The following is a 12,368-nucleotide window of genomic DNA, read 5'->3' as shown; positions in this document are numbered from 1 at the left end:
TTATACCAATTGAAGTACTTTGTGTAGCTGTATAAATGTGTACATCAAGAAGACTATTTGGGTGGGTACATATGGTTTCAGTCATGTGCATATGATCACGTTCTAACATGTGCTTTTTACATCCCTTCCAAATAAAAATGATAATAATCAAAATTATGGTGATGATTATTGTTGTTTGTAATACATTAATTATACATTGTTGAATTTCTATATTTTTTTATTTTAAAATTTATTTTATTTTTAGTTGAATTTATTTGATTGATTTTTTACTTAATTTAAGGGATATTTGTGTTATTTTACGCTATATGCATTTTATGATTATATTGTATTTATTAATTATTTATATTTTATTATTGTGTGTAATTCATTCCTTATATCTCTATTACACTTTATGTTGTATTCATTTAGATGATATTTACAATATAATTTACTTTATTTCAATTGTGCTGTATTGTTTTCATTTACAGTGTACAATTTTATTGCAGGCAGCACGGCGGACGAGTGGTTAGCGCGCAGACCTCACAGCTAGGAAACCAGGGTTCAATTCCACCCTCGGCCATCTCTCTGTGTGGAGTGTGCATGTTCTCCCCGTGCATGCGTGGGTTTTCTCCGGGTACTCCGGTTTCCTCCCACATTCCAAAAACATGCTAGGTTAATTGGCGACTCCAAATTGTCCATAGGTATGAATGTGAGTGTGAATGGTTGTTTGTCTATATGTGCCCTGTGATTGGCTGGCGACCAGTCCAGGGTGTACCCTGCCTCTCGCCCAGTCAGCTGGGATAGGCTCCAGCATACACCCATGACCCGAGTGAGGATATTATGGAGGTATTATGGAAAAATTCAGTACATATACAACATGGAGGCCTCCCAGTGAATTACACCAAGTGGTGTCCAAAGTGTAGCCTCGGGGCGTGCACTTAATTTTTTATTTAGTGACGAACTTACACAATCCCCGCATTAGAATATTACACAAAAAACAAAGGGGAAAACTAGAAATAGCCCAATATGTGAACGTTTGAGTACCCTATTTATTCATTAAGTTAAGAACATTCAGACATACAAACAGACAGCCATGTTAGTTAAAATTTTTGTTTGTGATACTTTCGCAAGTCTAGCTTTTGAGTTGTGTGCCTTAAGTGGAGTGCCACGTTTTGCTACAACCCATGTCGGAAAATCCTTGCAAAGGAATAATGAGAGAAAAATTATGAAACTTACAACCAATTCAACATACAAATAACCTTCTGGAACGTACAGTCGTAGTTATTGTTATAAAGAAAACTAAGGCAACTTTTCCAATAGAAAATAATGTAACTCTAATTCGTCCATTCCAGGCACCCAACAATTCATTTATTCATTCATTTTCTACTGCTTATCCTCACAAGTGTCACAAGGGGTGCTGGAGCCTATCCCAGCTGTCTTTAGAGCAAGAGGCGGGGTACACCCTGGACTGGTCGCCAGCCAATCACAGGGCACATATAGACAAACAACCATTCACACTCACATTCATACCTATGGACAATTTGGAGTCGCCAATTAACCTAGCATGTTTTTGGAATGTGGGAGGAAACCGGAGTACCCGGAGAAAACCCACGCATGCACGGGGAGAACATGCAAACTCCACATAGAGACGGACAAGGGTGGCATTGAACTCGGGTCTCCTAGCTGTGAGGCCTGTGCTCTAACCACTTGTACACGGTGTAGCCTACACCCAAAAATATGAACAAAAATACATTTTATATTGAGTAATTATGGTTTTACATGTATAAAACATGTAAAACATGTTGTAATGCAAACTTTTAACCTTATTTGGCCCCATGGTGGCTTATTTAGTCGTCGGACCAGTTAACCTAGCATGTTTTTGGAATCTTGGAGGAAACCGGAGTACCGGGAGAAAACCATGGAGAGAACATGCAAACTCCACTCAGAGATATCGGAGGGTGGAATTGAATTCCTAACTGTGAAGCCTGCGCATTAACCACTGGTCCACCGTGCAGCCTTTTTTTTTAGAGAGTAATTATGGTTTTACATGTATAAAACAATGTTGAAATGCAAACTTGTAACTTTATTTGTCCCCATGGTGGCTTATTTAGCAGTTGAACTCAATAAATAAACAATAAACAGTGAGTCAGCAAAGCTTAGGGTACACCTTTTTTTGGGTGGTTGGTTTTGCGGAACAATACATGACTATGTAGTTTTCTACACAATACTGTACAATGTAGGAAAACTGCTGCAACTTTTTGCTGCAAATTCAAGACCAAACCAAATCGTACGAAAACTGGGACATACAAAAAATGTCAAAAGCTGGACCCAACACTCCTGACTTACACTTTTTGTGCACATGTCGGAGTGTGACCAGCTAAATTCACCAAATTTGTTGTAGCTGCCTATAGGGCCCCTGCTGCTTGAAGGCCCAGCAGGAGCAGGAGGCTTGTGCTCCCCGGGGATCCTGGAAGACCCAAAGGGGAAAAAGGGGGGAAAAAAAGCAAAGAAGGCCCCCCTGGGGGGATGGTTCTGGCCAATAACCTCTGCTGGACCGCTGTCATCGGTGGCCCGCATCACAGCCCTGATTGCCCTCCTCCATCCCTCCCCTTTCAAGCCCCCATCTCGACGCCACCAGCAGCAGCACGCCTACAAATATGCCACAGCATCTTTCATATAGAGAGCACTGTAATGGATGTAATGATAGCAGAACGATTATGGATGATTACTGTCAACTACATCCAGCATCTACTGTATAATCACTGACATTATGTTGCTAAAGGACTACCTTTTTATGTAGAAATCTATATTTATGCTATGTCCCTACATAAGAGCTCCGAAAATGTGCAATTCCCACATTTAAATGAGGTCAGAATGCACTATATTTTGTGAAAAACAATATTATTAAATAAAGCTTTTGTAAAAAGAAAAAAAATTACTTTGTAAGTCTCCTATTGACCACATATTTTTATCAGGGGTAAATATTTAATACCAGAATATTGTGATAATCTATTATATTATAGGGCATTTTTTTAAAAAACTTTATAGTTTATAAATAATTCTCACTAATTTATTGCAATTACATTGTATCTTGATTAGTTATAACAGTAATTCACACTTCAGTCACACTGATGATGTCAAAATCTGGATAAAATTGTTTTTTATTAAATTATTTGGAGGAAAAAAAATATTAAATGGAAGGCATTTTTAAAAAACTTTATAGTTTAGAAATAACTATCACTAATTTATAGCAATTACATTGTATCTTGATTAGTTATAAGAGTAATTCAAACTATTGACGTCAAAATCTGGATAAAATTGTTCTTTTTTATTAAATTATTTAGAGGAAAAAATATATATTAAATGACCAAATATGATTTGTTTCTTATAAACGTAATTCACACTATTGACGTCAAAATCTGGATTAAACTGTTATTAAATTATTTTGAGGAAAAAAATATATTAAATGACCAAATATGGTTTGTTGCTTGTAAAAGTAATTCACACTAATGACATCAAAATCTGGAAAAAATTGTTCTTTTTTATTAAATTATTTCGAGGAAAAAAATATATTAAATGACCAAATATGGTTTGTTGCTTATAAAAGTAATTCACACTATTGACGTCAAAATCTGGATAAAATTATTAAATTATTTCGAGGAAAAAAATATATTAAATGACCAAATATGGTTTGTTGCTTATAAAAGTAATTCACACTATTGACATCAAAATCTGGATAAAATTATTAAATTATTTCGAGGAAAAAAATATATTAAATGACCAAATATGGTTTGTTGCTTATAAAAGTAATTCACACTATTGACATCAAAATCTGGATAAAATTATTAAATTATTTCGAGGAAAAAAATATATTAAATGACCAAATATGGTTTGTTGCTTATAAAAGTAATTCACACTATTGACGTCAAAATCTGGATAAAATTATTTCGAGGAAAAAAATATATTAAATGACCAAATATGGTTTGTTGTTTATAAAAGAAGAAACCAAGTGATTTTGAATAGGATTTTAAAAACTACTTTTAATGTTATTATATTTTATGCAATTTTTCTGTATTTCAGTATGGTATCCTTAAGTCCGAATTACTCCAAATGATACTAATAATAGAAATGGAGACTTCCATTGAATGCAAACTGCTATAGTATAATTAGATGTGTTAACCTAAATATTGCAAGTATGTCATTTTCAATACAAATGAATTATTGTCAGTAAATGTATATATTTGGTCAGTGTAAATTTGTTAAGTGGTTTTCGACAAAAAAAAAAAAAAAATCACAGAAGGCAATTTGCTCAAGCTCTGGCCTCATGTTTTTTCCGCCATCATGCGCTGTAGGACAAGAGCGGGGCATGAAATATTTATCCAATCACAAGGAGCCTGACGTGTCCTCAGGCTATACATTAGTCTTAAACAGGGCCTTCTGTTGCACTCCTGTCTAATATTCATTTACAATCACGCTGCAAATGATGCATATGTAGCAAAAAGCTCAAAATGATTCTGATCATTCCGTGTCCACGTATGAGAAGGGGGGGTGGGCGGCGATCCCCACTCGTTCACATCCATGTCATGGCTGTACTTAAACGCCGATGTCATGTTGACAAACGAGGCGGCTGAATTAAATTCTCACTCATCAATAAAGCCGCCGCTCGTGAATCAATAGGGGCTGTGTCAGCGGGGCCTAACGAGGCCCCATTAGAATGGACAACACTCCCTTCGCTGTTCTTTCCACACCCCCCCCCCCCCCACCACCAAAACCCACCCACCATCCTATAGTCCTGTCCACCGGTCCAAAGCGCCTTTGCTCATATCCTTTCCTGTACGGAACACGCAGCTACAGTACATGTAATATTCACATACAGCCATACTGTGACATGATTTATAGATTTGTCAAGATTATATGAATGTGATGCATGACTTTTTAACGCAATACTTCATATTGGTTACATTTGTACATACATAAGCCCATTTTACACAGCACTTTTCCATATATTTCTTCTGTATAAAAATGGCACCGACTGGGAATGAAGTGGACCTGCAAATATTTTACCTTACAGGGTGAATAATGATGATAATGATAATAATAAGAATGGAATTATGTGATTACAGGATAGCGTGTCAATCTCCCACATAGCCAGATTCACAGAATCTGGATATGTCTTCTTTGTGAAAGGCACAAACTAATAAATTCCAGCTCTGATGAAACATTTTTGCGAGGTTTCTATTTAAAAAAGCCAACTCATTCATTCATTCATTTTCTACTGCTTATCCTCACGAGGGTCGCAGGGGGTGCTGGAGCCTATCCCAGCTGTCTTCGGAGCAAGAGGCGGGGTACACCCTGGACTGGTCGCCAGCCAATCACAGGGCACATATAGACAAACAACCATTCACACTCACATTCATACCTATGGACAATTTGGAGTCACCAATTAACCTAGCATGTTTTTGGAAACTCGACACAGAGATATCCGAGGGTGGAATTGAATTCGGGTCTCCTAACTGTGAGGCTTGCACGCTAACCACTGGTCCATCATGCAGCCTTTTATAGAGCGTAATTATAGTTTTCCATGTATAAAACAATGTTGAAATGCAAACTTGCAACTTTCTTTGGCCCCATGGTGGGTTATTTAGCAGTCGGACACAGTGAGTCAGCAAAGCTTAGGGTACACCTTTTTTTGGGTGGTTGGTTTTGCGGAACAATACATGACTCTGGAGTTTGTTTGTTTTTTACATGTAATACTGTACAAAAACCAAGACAGTGTAAGAAAACCGCTGCAACTTTTTGCTGAAAATTCAAGACAAAACCAAATCATAACAAAACAGACAAACAACCATTCACACTCACATTCATACCTATGGACAATTTGGAGTCGCCAATTAACCTAGCATGTTTTTGGAATGTGGGAGGAAACCGGAGTACCCGGAGAAAACCCACGCATGCACGGGGAGAACATGCAAACTCCACACAGAGATGTACAAGGGTGGAATTGAACTCAGTGAGGACTAGCTGTGTGTCAGGGCCTGATGCGCTAATGCTGGGACAGAGGTGTTGAGTTTGAACACTCAACCCCCCCCCCCCCGCCCCCATTCTTGAGGTGCCTATCCCAGCTGTCTTCAGACGAGAGGCGGGGTACACCCTGGACTGGTCGCCAGCCAATCACAGGGCACATATAGACAAACAACCATTCACACTCACATTCATACCTATGAACAATTTGGAGTCGCCAATTAACCTAGCATGTTTTTGGAATGTGGGAGGAAACCGGAGTACCCGGAGAAAACCGACACAGAGATGCCAGAGTGGGAAATTGAACCCGGGTCGCTTAGCTGTGTGGCCAGTGAGCCAACCACTTCTTCACCGTGCAAGCATCAAATTAATCTCTCTTTTTTGTTCATTCATTTTCTACCGCTTATCCTCACAAGGGTCGTGGGTATGCTGGAGCCTATCCCAGCTGTCTTCGGGCGGGGTATACCCTGGACTGGTCGCCAGCCAATCACAGGGCACATATAGACAAACAACCATTCACACTCACATTCATACCTATGGACAATTTGGGGTCGCCAATTAACCTAGCATGTTTTTGGAATGTGGGAGGAAACCGGAGTACCCGGAGAAAACCCACGCATGCATGGGGAGAACATGCAAACTCCACACAGAGATGGCCAAGGGTGGAATTGAACTCGGGTCTCCTAGCTGTGAAATCTGCGCACTAACCACACGACCCACATGCAGCTGTGCTAATGTCATTACGTGTCAAATTAATCACAGGATGCCACTTGCAAAAATATCCCACTCTCGCGGATTCTATAGTCTTATGTAATCGTCATAAGTTAATAACAAGTTAAGACTCTGATGCCGGAAATGATGAAAAATTGTATGAAAGAGGCTAGCGATATCTTTAAAGGGAGGACGAGAGGTACAACAAAGGCAGGATGGCCTCTGCGTGTGAATCATGCCGGGACATGAAAGTGACATTTGAACACTCACTTCTTGAAAGTGATTGCCGCCGTCTGACGCGTATTTTACACAGTAGTACTGAGGTCGTGTAATTGTGTGATGGCGGGATACCGTTTGTCTGTGTGAAAATGCAGACAGTTGCAGCAAAAATCCCACTGAGCTCGGTTCTTCTGTGTGTAAGAGGAACGTGCCGATAAATAAATAAATAAATGCCGGATCTTCAGTTACGGCTCTGACACAGCAATTTTGAGAAATCTCGCCAATATTGCGCCTTTGGAGGCGGTATCAGAATCACTATTACATGTCATTGTCATCAAAGGGTGAGTAGTGTTACTTTATTTTAGTTTTATTGTACAGTTTCATTAACTTTGCATGTTCTCTCCGTGCATGTGTGGGTTTTTTTCCGGGTACTCCGGTTTCCTCCCACATTCCAAAAACATGCTAGGTTAATTGGCGACTCCAAATTGTCCATAGGTATGAATGTGAGTGTGAATGGTTGTTTGTCTATATGTGCCCTGTGATTGGCTGGCGACCAGTCCAGGGTGTACCCCGCCTCTCGCCCGAAGACAGCTGGGATAGGCTCCAGCACCCCCCGCGACCCTCATGAGGAAACAGATTAATTCACTTTTCCATTGTTTCCACAAAAATAGCTTTAAAACTAGATATTTATAAACTACTTTACACTACACAATAACTACAAAACTCCACTAGGTGGCAGTATTGCTCAGTGGTGTGAAAGTGTTTGACAACATCCTGCTTTCTTATTTTTTTTTGCATGTTTGTCACTTTAATATGCTTCAGTTCATGAAACTAAAACTAAGAAATATCAGTCAGGGCGGCACGGTGGTCTAGTGGTTAGCGCGCAGACCTCACAGCTAGGAGACCAGGGTTCAATTCCACCCATCTCTGTGTGGAGTTTGCATGTTCTCCCCATGCATACGTGGGTTTTCTCCAGGTACTCCGGTTTCCTCCCACATTCCAAAAACATGCTAGGTTAATTGGCGACTCCAAATTGTCCATAGGTATGAATGTGAGTGTGAATGGTTGTTTGTCTATATGTGCTCTGTGATTGGCTGGCGACCAGTCCAGGGTGTACCCCGCCTCTCGCCCGAAGACAGCTGGGATAGGCTCCAGCACCCCCGCGACCCTCGTGAGGAAAAAGCAGTAGAAAATGAATGAATGAATGAATGAATAAAAAAATCCAAACCTACATGGCCTGTGTTTAAAAGTGACCCCCCTAAACCTAATAACTGGTTGGGAATTTTGGGAGGAATTTTGGTCCACTCATCTTTGCAGAATTGTTGTAATTCAGCCACATTGGAGGGTTTTTGAGTATTGGATTTGGACTAGTCCACTCCAAAGTCTTCATTTTGTTTTTCTTCAGCCATTCAGAGGTGGACTTGCTGGTGTGTTTTGGATCATAGTCCTGCTGCAGAACCCAAGTTGGTTTCAGCTTGAGGTCAAGAACAGATGGTCGGACATTCTCGGTACATAGCAGAATTCATGGTTCCTTTCCTCACAGCAAGTCTTCCAAGCAAAACAGCTCCAGGCCATCACACTACCTCCACCATATTTTACTGTTGGTATGATATTCTTCTATCTCTGAAATGCAGTGTTCCTTTCACTTCAGATGTACTGGGACACACACCAAAGCATTTTTCCAAAGGTTATTTTTGTTCAGCAGTAGTTTTCATCTTGGAATTGTTTTTGGTTTCGGTCATTCTTATTGTGGAGTCATGGACATTGACCTTAACTGAGGCAGGCGAGTGAGGCCTGCAGTTCTTTGAATGTTGTTGTGGGGTCTTTTGTGACCTCTTAGATGAGTCATCATGTAGTTTGTTGGAGTCTCAAAGCTTTGGAAGTGGATTTATAACATTTTCCAGACCGATAGATCTCAGTTATGTTTTAATGGAAGGTTTGGGGTGGGGTGGGAGGGGTGGGGGGTTGCAATAGCTCTGTCACACAGGGCCATTTTCTCACATGTAGTGTGACAAACTGCAAAACAATACGAAATCAGGAAGGCGGCAAAGACTTTTTCATCATTCATTTGCACGGCAACCCGAGTGGTTAGCGCGCACACCACACAGCTAGGAGACCTTAGTTCGAATCCACCCTCGGCCATCTCTGTGAGGAGTTTGCATGTTCTCCCCGTGCATGCGTGGGTTTTCTCCGGGTACTCCGGTTTCCTCCCACATTCCAAAAACATGCTAGGTTAATTGGCGACTCCAAATTGTCCATAGGTATGAATGTGAGTGTGAATGGTTGTTTGTCTATATGTGCTCTGTGATTGGCTGGCGACCAGTCCAGGGTGTACCCCGCCTCTCGCCCGAAGACAGCTGGGATAGGCTCCAGCACCCCCGCAACCCTCGTGAGGAAAAAGCAGTAGAAAATGAATGAATGAATGAATGAATAAAAAAATCCAAACCTACATGGCCTGTGTTTAAAAGTGACCCCCCTAAACCTAATAACTGGTTGGGAATTTTGGGAGGAATTTTGGCCCACTCATCTTTGCAGAATTGTTGTAATTCAGCCACATTGGAGGGTTTTTGAGTATTGGATTTGGACTAGTCCACTCCAATGTCTTCATTTTGTTTTTCTTCAGCCATTCAGAGGTGGACTTGCTGGTGTGTTTTGGATCATAGTCCTGCTGCAGAACCCAAGTTGGTTTCACCTTGAGGTCAAGAACAGATGGTCGGACATTCTCGGTACATAGCAGAATTCATGGTTCCTTTCCTCACAGCAAGTCTTCCAAGTCCAGAAACAGCAAAACAGCTCCAGGCCATCACACTACCTCCACCATATTTTACTGTTGGTATGATATTCTTCTATCTCTGAAATGCAGTGTTCCTTTCACTTCAGATGTACTGGGACACACACCTAAGCATTTTTCCAAAGGTTATTTTTGTTCAGCAGTAGTTTTCATCTTGGAATTGTTTTTGGTTTCGGTCATTCTTATTGTGGAGTCATGGACATTGACCTTAACTGAGGCAGGCGAGTGAGGCCTGCAGTTCTTTGAATGTTGTTGTGGGGTCTTTTGTGACCTCTTAGATGAGTCATCATGTAGTTTGTTGGAGTCCCAAAGCTTTAGAAGTGGATTTATAACATTTTCCAGACCGATAGATCTCAGTTATGTTTTAATGGAAGGTTTGGGGTGGGGTGGGGTGGGGTGGGGGGGGGGGGGGGGGGGTTGCAATAGCTCTGTCACACAGGGCCATTTTCTCACATGTAGTGTGACAAACTGCAAAACAATACGAAATCAGGAAGGCGGCAAAGACTTTTTCATCATTCATTTGCACGGCAACCCGAGTGGTTAGCGCGCACACCACACAGCTAGGAGACCTTAGTTCGATTCCACCCTCGGCCATCTCTGTGAGGAGTTTGCATGTTCTCCCCGTGCATGCGTGGGTTTTCTCCGGGTACTCCGGTTTCCTCCCACATTCCAAAAACATGCTAGGTTAATTGGCGACTCCAAATTGTCCATAGGTATGAATGTGAGTGTGAATGGTTGTTTGTCTATATGTGCCCTGTGATTGGCTGGTCCAGTCCAGGGTGTACCCTGCCTCTTGCTCGAAGACAGCTGGGATAGGCTCGAGCACCCCTGCGACCCTCCTGAGGATAAACGGTAGAAAATGATGGAATGAATGAATGAATGATTGCATTGTGGCTGCACGGCGAACGATTGGTTAGCCTGCAGGCCTCACAGCTGGGAGACCTTAGTTCGATTCCGCCCTCGGCCATCTCTGTGTGGAGTTTGCATGTTCTCCCCGTGCATGTGTGGGTTTTCTCCGGGTACTCCGGTTTCCTCCCACATTCCAAAAACATGCTAGGTTAATTGGCGACTCCAAATTGTCCATAGGTATGAATGTGAGTGTGAATAGTTGTTTGTCTATATGTGCCCTGTGATTGGCTGGCGACCAGTCCAGGGTGGACCCTGCCTCTCGCCTGAAGACAGCTGGGATAGGCTCCAGCACCCCTTGTGAGGATAAGCGGTAGAAAACTAGAACAATAAAAGGTGTTATCAGTTATCATCGGGATAGTTGAACAGATGACTCCACTCTGCATGATGTCCAATGGGAGTGCCCAATGCCCAATTCCACTCCCTCTTCAACAAGCATTGGATAACCCTTGTTCTTTTTCTTATTCTGTGTCTCTCTCACTCTTTTTTTTATGAGTTTTTATTAACTTTGCCTCTCTATATGTCAGCACTCTCAATAATCAATGCTGATATATTGCCAATATCCACCTCCAGTCCCCTTGTGACATCTTTCACTCGAGCTGGCGTTATTTGGCCCGATAATAATGATATTTATTATAGATATTTATTATCTTGCTTTGCGGCATCGGCTGCTACGTGGCGGCAAATGCACGGACGCGTACAAACACACACACACATAAATGGTCTCTCTGGGGCGCTTTAATTTACACTGGTAATATCAGGCGATTATTCCCCATACAGATAGTGGAGGGTTATCAGCACAGTGAGCACACAGCGGCCATAAGCACGTTATAGAGGCCATTTGTGTATGTGAATATGTGTGTGTGTGTGTGTGTTCACGTATATAGTTGTGTTTAGATGCCAAGGAAAGGTTGATGGGAGGGGTCAAGATTCAAACAGCGCTTGGTCAGGGGAGGGGACTCGACTGGACAATCTGGCCTCTTCACCTTTTATACACACACACACATACACACACATGCCGAGCCTCATCTTGAACCCCCACCACCCAAACCCCCCCGCCCCTCTCTATCTGCCTCCACTAGCCGGGGCCCCAGACGGTAATCCACCCCAGTGCTCCTCATCCTTTCACGTATTGATTTCCTCTCCTGCGCCACGGTTACATGTCGCACCCACGTCTGCTACTAAATCCCTCCCTCCCTCACTCCATCGCACCGCCTTCCACACAAACCCACCCACCCCCAACACCAGCAACAACAACTAAAAAAAAAAAAAGGTGGGGAGGTTTGTGGGGGGGTCGGAAAAAAGTGGTCTGATAAAGCACTGCAGTATTTCAGCAAAGCAAGCAGCATTTTACAAGGATAGAAACAAACAGGATGGAGAGAAGAGTAAAAGGGGGTTATGGTTGTGTGTGTGTGTGTGTGTGGGGGGGGGGGGGGTTGCCCTGGGGGTGGGGGGGGTGTTGCAGAGGATATTGTGGAAATTATCAGAGTGCGACACACGCTGGAAGTCTGAAGCGAAAGATTTATTTCGAATTTGTCTTTGACAGAGAAATTCATCACAGAGCAGCACAGGAGTCCGACAATTGCAAGGTTTCCTCCAGCTAATTATTCACTTATACGGCGACAACACATTGAACATGTGACTTCCTGTAGCTGTGTTCTTTAGTCTGAATCGCCTCCAATGAGAGTGGGCGTCAAGGTTATGATTGGACAAAGTGCGGGTCTCTGATCCCAATGACACT

Source organism: Doryrhamphus excisus, linkage group LG5 (assembly GCF_037039965.1).
Source record: "Doryrhamphus excisus strain RoL-2023G ecotype Guam linkage group LG5, RoL_Dexc_Guam_v1.1, whole genome shotgun sequence".
NCBI lineage: Eukaryota > Metazoa > Chordata > Actinopteri > Syngnathiformes > Syngnathidae > Doryrhamphus > Doryrhamphus excisus.
Note: the sequence above shows the minus strand (reverse complement) of the source record.